General features: G+C 49.8%; 1 protein-coding gene and 1 long non-coding RNA gene across 2 annotated transcripts in view; one reads left to right on the forward strand and one right to left on the reverse strand.

Moving 5' to 3' along the window:
- ZFHX3 (zinc finger homeobox 3) overlaps positions 1–13,103 on the forward strand; it is a 230,586-nt gene that overhangs the window by 160,342 nt on the left and 57,141 nt on the right.
- LOC120593886 (uncharacterized) lies at positions 758–7,915 on the reverse strand. The gene is made up of 3 exons (XR_005650460.1): positions 7,492–7,915; positions 3,709–4,095; positions 758–2,214 (listed from the first exon to the last, which is right to left on the reverse strand). It is a non-coding gene; the product is annotated as an uncharacterized LOC120593886 (long non-coding RNA).

Below are 13,103 nucleotides of genomic sequence, written 5' to 3' on the forward strand. Positions count from 1 at the left end.
TCTGCCAGTCACTCCTGGGAGCTGGCAATAGTGGAAAGCCCAGGAGGGAAGTGACAAGGGCAGGCCATGGGGAGCCTAGACGTCCAGCCTCACAGACTGTTTCCCATTTCTTAAGCCGTCCATCTTTGGGGCGCTGGGCTCCTGTCTCCTCCTCCCGCTTTGCTGTTTGGCCAGGGGGCAGGGAGGGGCTCTCACGTACAGCTGCATTTCTTGAGGCACCAAAGGGACAGATTCCATCAAGTGGTGCCAGGCCAGCTCACCAGCATCTTGAGTCCTCAACCATGAGAGGTGAAGAAAAGAAAGAGTCCAAAAGACAGAGGCAGAAGTTGCCAGGCAGGGGAGGGGGAGGAAGCAAGGCCATATCCTTTATGCTATTATCTTTATGGCATAGAAAAACATGCTTGAAGCCATCAGCATGAAATTCTTAATTGCTTCGCTTACTTCTGCTCTCCTCATGGGACAGATTGTGCAAATGCTGGAGCTGCCAGGACCCTCATGTTAGCACACTGTCCCTGCCATACACACTATTTTTAACTAGTGCTTTGTTTTGCAAAGATGCACAAAGCTTTTTTTTTTTTTTCTTTCAAGGATGCTAATAAACAGAGGCAATGAGGAGAGCAGCTCTAGCCACCCTGACAGCAGCTACACACTTTATTAGACTGTGCACCCAGCTCTCTCCACCTGCCACCCTGCCTTCTGCTTCCTCTCTTTGGATTTCTTCATTCTTTCCCCTTCGCCACGAGTTTTGGCTTTTTTTTTTATTTCAACTTTTGCCTCTGAGTTTATCCTGTGAACACACCAACTTCCCATTCCCCCTTACACACTCTTCTGAATCTGATTTGCATCCCTCTAGTCCTCTCTCTTCTGATGTGTATCTTCCTCTTTGAGATTTCCAGTCCCCTCTCATGAGGCCGTAAAATCCAAGAACCAGATCTCGGAGATTTCAAAATAAAATAAAAGTAAACTCTGCTTAAAAAACACTTTAGCAGGAAAGCCAGGCTAATTGTAAATCAATGGGTCTTAAAATGCAGCATCGATCTCCAGTTAGAAGTTTGAAGGGGAAAGCAGTAATTACTGCACCAGAAGGTAGTTTTCCTCTTAGTAAGTTCTGGGCAGAAAGAAGGCTCATTAGGGCAGCACTTCGGAATCTGAGTAATTAGTTTAAAAAGTACTTTTGTGGTGTTATTCCCTTAGCTAGAAATTATCGGAGTCTTCACAGATTTATAGCTCAATTCTGGTAAGATTTGACTTCTTATTGTGTTTGCTGTGGAAGATCTGGTTCTTCACCCAGGTGAAGATTCAGAAAAGCATGGATCAGAGTCTCGGGAATGAAGAGCTTTTTAGAGGGGGCGGGACTTGATTCTTTAATGATGCCTGCTGTTGGCTGATAGTATTGAACGTGGCGAACTTAGAACCCTAGCGTGGCAGCCCTGTTAGACTGCCGAAGGCCAACCTCAGGTGAGCAAGCGTATACTTAGTTAACGAGGAGATTCGCTTGTCCAAGTGCATGTTGACATGATGGTTCGGTGACAAAATGTAACACAGTCACCATATTGTCACCAAAGTGAGTCTGCTGGTGGGTAGGTTCCATGAGGGCAGGAATGTGTCTTCGTCTGATTAGACCCTCAGTGCCTGGAACCCAGTAGGTGCAAACACACAGATATGTTTCACGACTTAGTGAAACATAAACGAAGGAGTAGACACCTCCTCTTTCCTGTCTTAGAGCTTCTAAGCTCTGGTCCTAGGAGAAGAAAATATGCCACGAGCGTTTTCTGTCTGGGCGAATGATCAGAGCAAGGACAGCTGCCATTCTGAGCCTTCACCAGGAGAGACGAAGCAGGAGGCCCTGTCTTAAAGGGACTGGGTTTTTGCTCCTATAGGAAGTCTTCGAGAGACTGGCTGTTCTCACTTCTTCATTTTTTATTGTAAAGAAAATATGCAACATTAAACAATACTTCTAAATCAACTTTGATTTAACCACCGTGGCACAGCTGTCTTCGCTTTGGCACATTATCTTCACGTGCCAAGGGAGTATTAATAGCAGGTTAAATGTGCCTAATGGTGCTTTGTTAACTTAGAGTTGTGAGTTTTTAGGTTCTTACCAGAAACTTCAGTTGTCCGTGAAGTTTCTGAAGAGTGCACTCTGCTTTAATCTAGAACTATACATCGGATGAAACAGTGGTTTCTCAACTTTCATTAGTGGAGCCCTCTTTTCTGAAAGAAAATGAAATCGAATTTGAACCTCATATATAAATAATTTTTTAAAAAACAGCTTTATAACTAGTTGTTTTAGGAATTCAGATTTGTAACAATTACGTATCAAAAAGTGAGACTAAAGCAGAGTCAATGAACATTTTGATCAAAATTAAGAGTTAGGGAAAGTAGTCAGATAGCACGGACTAAGATTCTGCTCTGTTTATGTATTTTGGTTGGTTTCCGTAATGATACAGATCTCATTCACGTAGAAGTAGTTCCAAATGGCAAGGGTTTTTGCAGGATGCCCTGCAATCTCTGGTGAGTCTTCAATTAAGTAGAAATGGCAGAAGTTGTTTTCCTCTGAGATCTACACAGAAACTAGTGAATTTGGCCATGCAAGTTAATGCCCTGGCCTCCGGTATATTAAATTTCAGCCTGTATCACATTTGAGTATGCTTAATTATTACAGCATTTAACAATAACCAGTAATTTAATAACCAATGTAAAATGAAATTGGAATCGAAATCTGCAGCACCCCTGTAGCGAGCATTGCGGGGCTCCCCAGGGAGTGGTTTGGACACCATGGTCCCCCAGGAACTCTGCCCTGGACATACACTGGGATTCTTGCCTTTGGAAGAACCGAAGGCTGTGGTGTTGAGTGGCTGCTGAAGGGCCCCTTGTCTGGGCGTCTCCCTGTCACCTGCATTGGGTGACGACTACATAGAAAGCGCAGCCTTTTGTTCCATGCGGAGGGCGGCTTAACAGGTTGAGGAGGTCTTGGCCTCCCCTCTGAGACCTCTTGCCCCTTCTCTCTGCTGTCTGTCAGTCCCTACCCGGAAAAGGTGTCACCTGGCTAGGGTGTCTCTCTCTCTGGCTGCTGCCTTGATCTGTTTATGACTCACCTCTGTCCTGTGAATATGAAAGTACTGGAGGTCCATGTGGAAAAATGTCACTTTCTATTTCTAAATGAGAGGAAATATTTCTACTGTTTATTCTAGAGGCCCGAGCAGCGTTTTCAAACACCGAGAATTATGTCCCCGAGCCGCGGCCTCACGGGCCTCCCGTGCTCTGTCGTTGCTCTACCAAAAGCTGCTTTTGTCCCTGCCCTCCATCTGCTTCCCACCAGTTCTTGTTGCCTATCCGCTCTCTTCTTGAGTCAAATGTTCACGCTTGCAAAGTTTATTAATAGCACCGGCACTGCTGAGTGGAGGAGTGATTTTACTCTCTTTTTAAAATTTAATTTATTTTTGGCTTTTAGAAACAAATCTGGAATAATATTTCACGCTGCTCCCTTTTGGGGCAAACTCCCGGTAATGCTTTTAAAGCATGTCTTGGGGGCCAGGCATTCCCCACGCACCCTCCCAAAGCCGTAAGCATCTCAGCTCATGCCCTTGGCGGTGGTGTAAATTACCCTGGTGTTCACTAGCTGTTGGTAGGGTGCAGCTCTATATCCATGGCTCTGTGGGTCTACCCCATACCCCTAGTCCCTGAGCCTTTTCTAAAACAACCTACCTGAAGACACATTGCTACCCAGAGAAAACTTTTCCCAACTGTGACTTTACAGTGACATAAGTGCCGTTGAAACCGTTTATTGCAGGCATGTCCACGAACCTTAGAATGCCACTTCTGTGCGTAGGTTTACTGGTGGTGATAGTGTGATGGTGGCTCCTCATCCATACTGTAGGTTTGGATTTCAGATAGGCAGGTAGTGTTTTCACACAGAGTCTGTCCATTGGAGGCACCAAATGAGGTGGATGCCGTCGTTAGGTGTGGTCAGCAGGTATGACTGTGGATCAGGAGGCTGGGTCTGGGAAGGCTTCCCCAGGTGGCAGAGGGCTGATCACTGGTCTGTGTTTTCATGCTGGTCTCATCATCGCCTGGAGTAGTGTCGAATCCAGGCTGGAGACCAAATCATATCTGTCAGTGCCTCATCTGGAAACATCTCCTGCTTCCATATTCCATCAGTCCCCATTTCCTGTAAGTCTCCAGACCCCTCACACCTTTCCTTCTAGTTCACGTATCCTGAGAGAGAGTAGGACCTTAGTCACCGCTGGAACACAGAAAGGTGACCTTCAGCTGGAAGGATAGGTGTGATTTTTTTCAGTAGATGAGTTCCAAGTGGCAGAGGGACCACCTGGAAGTCGGTGGAGAACTGGGAACTCTCACGCAGAGGCGTGCTTGAGGGGCTCTGTCTCCTACCGGAGAGGCGAACAGCCAGGGAAGCGAATGGCAGCCGCCGGCCAGGAATTGATTGCATTAATTGATATGCCAATAAGAGAGCTTGTTACATCCGCCATTGGTTAGGAGTCCAGCTAACAAGTTCGCTGATCAATGGCACCAATAAAGATTTCATCCATTAATGAGCAACATGGTAATTAATGTTACCCATAAACCAATTAGCCTGGCTAGCTGAAGCGCCCGTCTGCGGGGTGAGTGGCAGTGCCTAAAGTGAGGTGACCGCCCCGTCTGGTGTGGCGTCGGGTCTTCAGGCGGCATCGTGGCATAGCGGGGAGCCTGAGCCTGGAGGGTTTGTTCCAAATGGAGAAAAAGGGAAACATGGGGCACTCACGGCCCCTGGCAGGGAGAGGAGGCCAGCGGAGTCCTTGGCCAGGCCCCTCGTTGGAGCACAGTTGGGGCCTGCTGGTCCCCCATACCTGCTGGGAGAAGAGGGGGACACACCTGCTTTGGCTGCTCAGCTTTCCCACCGAGGCTCTCAGGGGCTGTTAGAGGCAGTAATGGAGTGACTGAGTTCCCGGGTCACTCCAGTCCCAGCTGGGCACGCTCTCCCTAGGGACAGCCCACCAGTAGCTCCCACGCCCTGCCCTGCGCTCCTGGAGGGCGGGCCTTGGCCTCTTCTGGGAACCATGAATGAGTGGTAAAGTGATTAGCATCGTCTCCCCCACCCCCCGCCAGTCCTCTGCCACCCCATATCCATTGCGTTAGGAAGAAGAATTTTGCTAGAAGAAAGAAGTAGAAACAGATGATTTGAAGCTGTGCTCTTCCTTCCCTTCACTTCTCCCAAATTCCCACACACACACATACACCCTGGAGTTTTGAAATGACATCAGCGGGTTGTTTGCCAAGCATAACCTGGCAGCCCGGCAGCTCTGCCTGACTGAGACTTCTGGGGACCGTGCAGCTCTCCAGCTCCAGCCGTGGCCGCGTGCCAAGGTGACGTTCTGTGACTAAGCAGAAACCAGGGAGAGGGAGAGAGGGAGGAAGAAGGTATGTGTGGTTGGGGAGCTGGGGGAGACAGTGGTCCTGGGTCTGGGCGTGGCGTGGGGAGACTGGAGGCTCCGTCCTGGGGTGCGGATCCAGAGGGCAGGCGTCAGGGGAACTCACTGGCGGGCCAGGAAGTGTCCCTGTGGCACGGGGTGGAGGGGGTGGAGGGGGAGTTTCAGGGCATCAGCCAGAGATCCAGCCTGGGAGGCACCCGCCGAAGGGGTCTAACTTAGGAGAGACCTGAATGAGCCAAAACGAAGGTGACAGCCTTGAGGGCTCGGAACTACTGAGGAGGAGGCTTAGGGAAGCTTTTATCAGCATCAGGCCTGTCCTCCTCGGCAGAGTTTCCTTTGCATTGTTAGGTATTGACCCTCAGAGACCCCTTGTGGATTCCCTAATTGAAAATTAATACTAGATCAATGCCATGGGCAATTTGCATATTGATCATAAACAACTTTGAAGGCACCGAGTGTGCGGCAGATCAATAGGGCCCCTGAATAGGCTGCAGAGGGAGCACCTCCCAGTACAATGCGCTCGGAGAAAGGTTAATGATTTGGGAAGTTCCTAACTGCTCAGCACAGGGACCCGCCCCCACACCACACAGCATCCGCCAGAGCAGGCTGCCCGGGCCCACGAGAGCAGGGGAGGGTGACCGCTGGTGTAAGGGGCAGGGGCTGGCCTTGAAGGTTTCTGCAGTTGCCTTTTTTGGTGATGGATGAAGTCTTGGGGCAGCTTATTCTGGGAAGTGTACTGTAAAAGGCAGCAGCCACGTTGAGGCTCTAATAATGGTTCTGGCCCCTTCCCCAAAACACAGTTTGGATGAACGGAAGGGAATGGAACGGAGAGGGTCAGCCACCCGCTGTGCTCAGCCTCTCCTGGGGCTTCCGGTCACCGTGGACACCTGCTTTGACGTTCACTTGAAGCGGCAGTGGGTCGGGCCCGTTCTGTGTCCTGCTCCACGCAGCTCCCAGTCACCTGCTGGCCTCCGCCTCGTGCCTTCTCGTTCCTGCTCTGGCTTTCGGCCTCGCCTTTCTGGGCTGGTCCTGAGGGAGCCTGCAGGTCCCCAGCCAGCCCGGAGGGGGTTCCTCCTGCTGCCCCTTTACCTGCCCCTCTTCACGTCTTTTGATTTCTTCAGGGGTCCTCCTTTATTTTCCCTTTGGGCCCAGACCTAGCTCTTGGCCGTAGATACAGTGTGTGGACCAGCCAGCCGCCCGGTAGGTGTCTGGGTTCACCCATCAATGTTTAACAACAAAACTCAGAACACCTGAGGGCTTAGTCTGTCTTGGAGTTCCCAGGGTACTTTGGGATAGCTGGTGCTGGGATCGGGGCCAAATACAGCTGGAGAGATCTGCAGCGCCTGTCTCCCTGTACCAGTGAGGGTGGTGGTGGTGCTGCTGGCAGCAGGCAGGTGTGTGTGTCACTAGGGGGAGACACCTGTCATGCAGTGGCGAGTGAAGCAGGCTTTTTTCCCACAATAGCCGATTTAAAAAGTAGAGGCCCCGCCCACTCCAAATTCATCGCGTAGTAGGAGCAGCAGCATTAACATAGCAGCCCTGCCGAGGTCACGTAGCTTCATGTGGTGGTTGAATTGTAAAGCGCATTGAAATTCATTTATGGGGAAGGGCTGTAGTTTTGGTGAAGGAACATGCAGCAGTTGGTGATGAATTTCCAGGTTGGAGCTGCTGCCCTTTCGTGCCCTGAGTCCCTCACCCCAGCCCTGGCGCTGTCCCTTCAGCTTCTCAGGGGCGTGCTTTGGACCACTGTGGACAGGTGGGCACTTGTGGTTTATGGGTCAAGATTGTCCACGTGCGGCTGCGTGGTCTCCTTCCCCGCTTTGCTTCTCTCTACCTCAAGTCCAGCTCCCCGCACCCCACCCTCCGGGAAAGGCAAAGGCTCAAGGCGATTTCGTCGATACCTGCGTTTACATATCACACGTACACGGTTAGAGAAATACAGTAGCCTTTCTCCTGGAGAGCCCTACCAGGGCAGCCATGGGAGCTGTACAGGTGGTTCCACACACACAGCTCTCTGCTAAGGGTACAAGGACCGCCGTCCATCCCGGAGTTTACTTACCCAGTACGGTGGGGAGTCCAAGGCCACATCTGTCCAGAGGAAGGGGAGCCCCTTGTGTCTTGGCAGTCCTCTGCCTTGACAGTGGCCTGTAAGGCCTGTAGGATCTCGCCCCACCCCAGACCTGCCTGAGAGTCTCCAAACCCCTCCTTCCTCCACTGGCTGTTCCTCCAGCCGGCCCTCCTCCCCCAGGCTTCTGCACTTGCTGTTCCTCTCTGCCTGCAAGACCTCTTGTGGCTCACACCTCACTCTTGCAGGTCTGTGTGTAAATGTCACTCTCCCTGAGCTTCCCACATGAAATGACTTCCAGGCTTCCTTTTGTCCCCTGTCCCTGCTGCTTTTGTCCTCCCTCATCAGCCTCTGACGTACAGTACGTTCACGCGTTTAGCTGCTTTGTGTCTGTCTCACTCCCACTCTCCTTCCTCCCCCTGTCCCTTGAGAGCAGGGCCTCCTCTCATTCACAGCTGCACCTCGAGCCCTGGAAGGGGGCTGCCTGAGTGCACGGTGGGTGCAGCGATGGACGGATGGGCAAGGTGGTCGTGAAGAGTATGGCCGGACGTCAGCTCTGTTACCTCAGAGCGATGAGACCTTCACCAGTGATTTAAATTTTGAGCTTCTGTGTCCTCGTCTGTGAAATGGGAGTAATAATAGCATCTAATTCCGTTGAGTGATATTTGTCTTACTGCTACCATCCTCATCATCATTATTATTAGATACTAATGACTCAAGCAAATGGAGGCTTTCCGTGCCCAGTAGTGGTTTTCACAATCAGGTTCTCTGCAGTGAAGGATTGCCCCGGCAGGACAAAAGGAAAGCAGCCAGCATTTTCTACTGATCAGTCCCTTTTTGCTTTTTCTTTTTTTTTTTTTTTTTGCAATCCTCTTTTTCTTTGCAATCAGGGCATTTGTGATTGGGTCAGAGAAGGTGACACCCAGGCCATAGGCTCCAGGGGCCGGGCAGGGCGGCCTGACATGGAGCACGGGGCAGGGGTGGCGGTGGGAGGTGGGGGTGAGACCGGAGAGCCCACATCAGCTTGATTCAGGGCCAGGTGAGGCTGCAGCCCTGGCAGCCCTGCGGGCAGGTGCCAGGCATCCCTGTGCGTGGGGTTACTTCATTCTGGAGCCTTTCATGGACTTGGCTGCACTGTGCTGATGAACTGAGACTGGGGACAAGAGCACATAATTGAGGGAAATAAATTCCCCTCACAGGCCTCGCCGCAGCCAGGACTAAGTGTCTACCTCCCCTTGGCGCGTGTGGTGCGGGGGGTGTGTACAGGCGTCCTCCTTTCTCCCTGGACACACCTCCCCTTCTCTTCCCTTCTAGAACCTCACGGGCATCGGCCGCAGGCCCGGTGAGCAGCATCTCCCCAGACCTGCCTCCGCTTCCCCTGCCGGGGGCTGCTTTTCCAGAAGCAGGCTTCTTGGCATCTGCACATCACCCTCTTCTCCCCCGAAGGCCAGGAACCTGCCTGCCCGGGCCTCCCTCCTCCCGTGCACACACCTGTTCCTTCCGTCGGTCCGTCTCCCTTCGTCCGTGTTGCTCACCTTCAGTTCAGCCTGTGCTGTCTGCTCAGGTCTCCGTGAAGCCAGAAGGGGAGGCGCGGGTGCTGCCCGTTCTTAATTGCAGCCACATTTCTTTCACCTGGGGAGTGAGGCGGAGGGGTGGGGCGCCGCTGATTTCCACGCGAAGCCGGGCTCGAGGCCGCCGACGCCAGCGAATGCAGGGCAAGAGCTTAAGGAGAGAATCTGGAACCAGAGTCATTTGCATAAAACTAAACCAAGACCCACACCACCAGCCCCTGGTTTAACACACACTCACACACACTCACACACTCAGACACTCACACTCTACTATAATGTATTTTCTCAAAACCTGGAAATTAGTGGCTCAGGTCACCAGAGCATCTGTAGTTGGTCATTACTAATCAGTTGTTTATAGCAAGGAGAGGATTTTTTTTTTTTTTTTTTTTCTCCCTCCCCCAGTGTTTTCTGAGCCTTAAAAAAAAAGCATTTTCTGGAATCCTGACTACAGTCCATGCACACCGTGGGCTGGTGACACAGACAGCAGCCCGGCTGGGGAGGCAGGTCGCCTCAGTTACAAAGAAGCATGGGTGGCGTGAAGGCCGAGTAGAAAAGAAATGGAGAGCCCTCACTTGACACCCTCTGACCTCAGCCGGTGGAGCTGAATGCTGGAGAGCCAGGACTGAAATTGCAGTCACTTTAGATTATTTGGAGCGAAGAGAGGCAGGGAAAAAAGGGTCTGTTGACTACAGGAAGCTGAATTCTTCCTCTGCTGAAAAGCTTATTAGTGGAAGGGGAAAAAGCAATTACTTGCTTTTGCTAGTTCTCCGTGGCGAGGGTTCGGGGTGGCGGCAGCCCCTGGACCTCACCCTGGATCCGGAATATCTGTGACAGGCACTCCCCCGGGCCATTTGGGAGCATTACTTCTGGGGCTCCCCCTTCCAGAAAGAGCATGAAGGGAGGAGTGTGTGTGTGTGTGTAAATATGGGGGGAGAGAGTGAGTGAGGTGTGGCTTGTCCTTGTCTTTAAACGTGATAGTATTTTGGAGGTACCACGTTGGCACCAGGCAGGAAGTTAACGGGGTACTATTTGCCTGGGAGCATCTTGGGCTGGCTTCTGGTGGGTGCTGGTTTTGGCGAGCCCCTTTTGATCCCTGCTATGCCGTTCATCTCAAAGTGTAAAGCTAAAGTAGATACTACTTTGAACAGCCACTCGCCTCAATGTCACAGCTCTGATTGAGGAAGGGTCCTGAGCAGCCAGCATCCGGGGAGCAGGGGGCCGGGCCTCACCCTTCAAACTGCCCACTGCTGCTTTCTTCGCTTCTCTGACTGTGTAAGTGTCACCGTGACCACTTGCTCCCTCATCCTTCGTTGGAGACCCTTCTTTGGGTCACTTCACTTTGTGGTCTTAGAGCCCATACTTCTCCAGGCCTCAGTCCCCCTAGTCTACAAAATGGAGGTGCTTGTGGTCAGCTCCCGCAAGACCCTCAAAACAAGGGCAGATCCATCTGGTGACCAGGTTTCTGCAAACCATCATTTTACTAAATCTGTTTTATGCACATTTATGCTTTTATGCCTTATCCGTGTGTGGACTACCCTGCCTATTTTATATTTGATATATTTGTATTTATATTTTTTTATGTTTACTAAAACACAGACTTTTCTGATTTTACCCTCTTAATTCTATCTAGCTAAATTTTACACAGCTAGATTTTTAGTCCATGGACGCATTCATCTCTTCTTCCTGTATCTTCATTTTTCACATTATTTCTCTTTAAGGCTTAGTTTTCTGTCATTTCCATTCCCTTGGAACATTTCCTGTTCTTTCCAACCTGTCACCAAAGTTTTTTAATAGTTGAGTCAATTCACAGATCCTTTCAGACAAATCGATGTTTTTCCCTGCCATAACATATATTTAAGATACACTATTACCTAGTTGTTTTTTTTTAAAGTTTCTCATTGGTTACTGTCTAGATCCCACCCCCCACAAGTTATATTTAAAGATATTGCTCAGTAAGTACAGAATCATTCTCCCCACCCCAAATCGCTGGGCGATCTCATTGTTCAGATTGCATTGCTTTCTGGCTACTTTTCACTCACACCTTTGGCTTGTTTTACTCACTTCCTTGCTATAAATCTTGGCCTTAAAATATGAAGCAAAGTGTTTTACTTGTTGCAGATTTCTTTTCCTTATTCTCTCTGCTTGGGGTCCCTATTCACTTAGAAACAGTGGTCCACTTTTGGAAGTCGAGGAAGCATTATGACATAGGGATTTTCCCGTTGGGGGTTTCTAGTACATTCTCCAGTTGCGGTGTGCACACAGGAGAATTTGAACATCCAGAATTATTTTTTAATGTAACTGTGCGCTAGACATTTCTGTAGCTCCCTTATTCATAACTGTCCCAAGTACCAATTCTTTTGTCACTGAGTTGCACTTTCTGCCCAGATCCTTGGTGGCTTTCTCATCTCGTGGAAACATTTTCTTTCTCCTTGGTTTCATGCATTACTTCTTTTTAAATGTTTCCGGCATTAAAGCGTATGGATATGAGTCTGGAAATCTGAGTTCTTTTATTGAGCCTTCGCCTTGATGAACACAACTGCGTGTTTTCGTACCTTGAGATGTATCACAGTGTAAATTTGGGGCAGGGAGGGTATAATGGAATGTGTTGCTTTTCGAGGGTTACCAGCCTGCTTTTAGGTGTAAGAAACACCTTATGGGAGAACGAGCTGAATAGGTAAACACCGTCCGGAGGCCGAAGCTGAAATATGGTTCGCAGCTCTGGGAGTTTTGAGGAGGGGCTGCGGTGGCTATCATTTTTGTGAAAGAGCAGGTGTGGCTGTGGCGGTGACGCCGGCGTTTTTGTTAAACCCCAGAAAAAGAACATTTCATTGTACAGGATCCAACTTTTAAAAATACAGAGGCTTTGTATTCAACCACTGGTATAACTTCGGAAATTTCTAAAAAGGAGGAAGAAGATCCAAGAATTTTCTTTCTCCCTTTGGGCACAGAAGAGCTGTACAAGGTGCATGTTAAAAATGGAAACGGTTTAGCGGTTCCATCTGGTTTTTCTCCCATTGAAGCTCTTGAGCGTAAAACTGTGGATTTTCTCTATACCTCAGCTTCCTGCTTCCCTTTCTTTGTAACTTCCTAGGAAGCGTCAATGAAAACATGTTGCTTCTGCTGCCCGCCCGGTGGTCTGACTGAAGCACATTGGGGGACCTGATGGATTTGGAGAATGGCCCAGTTTCCGACTTTCCACGTGTAGACACATCCTTAAATGTCTCAGGTGTGATCATAAATGCTCCTGGCAGAGGCAGGCTCTTCTCCGTTTGCATCAGGCAATGAATGCATGGTAGGCACCTGAAGACTCCTCAGCAAGCCTGGAGGTAGAAGACTGTCCTGGGCCACCTCCAAAACAGAGCGCACTTCTAGCCTTGCATTCTGGAGTGTGCCGTGGGGTTACATATGCAGTGACCTTTGTGCACGCTTGGGTCTGGCCAAGGGAGAGCAGTGTAGCCAGTGCTTTTCTGGGGCCAAAGTTGCCTGAAGTCTGATTCTCAGATTTGGTTTGGGAAGTGTAAGTTTTTGTTTGTGCTTTGTTTTTATGAATCAGCTTGTTTTACCAGATGTGCATATACATGGTTTATGATCATGCAAAGTGAAGTTCATTGACAGCCCCTCACTCCGCTGTCCACTGGTGGGAGTAGGCTACTATTTCTGCATGCATTCTGTGCTTCACAGGGGTAAGCTGTTTTCTTAACGGGCTAGAGACCCTTCAGACACTGTGGGCAGAAGAGTAAAGCAACAAAACAGGCTGGAAATTCGAGTCCCTCATTTGTGTGGTCATGTGATTCAGACCCCCTGGATGCATGGTTTTATTTTGCTCTGTTGTGTGCTTTGATGGCTAAAAACAAAATGTTCACCTTTTTCTCTCTCAATTTGCTTTTTGGCATCTCTTCGCCCCAAATACTCCATCATTTCCTTTGACATTGTCCAATTGTGTCACCTGGGGTCTGCTCGTCCACCCTCCACCTTTCCTTCCCTTGCTCTCATTCCCGTAGAGATGGCATCCATCAACCTGGATGGATGTTCCTG

The sequence above is a fragment of the Pteropus medius genome, unplaced genomic scaffold (assembly GCF_902729225.1).
Source record: "Pteropus medius unplaced genomic scaffold, Ma_sr-lr_union100, whole genome shotgun sequence".
In the NCBI taxonomy this organism is placed as follows: domain Eukaryota; kingdom Metazoa; phylum Chordata; class Mammalia; order Chiroptera; family Pteropodidae; genus Pteropus; species Pteropus medius.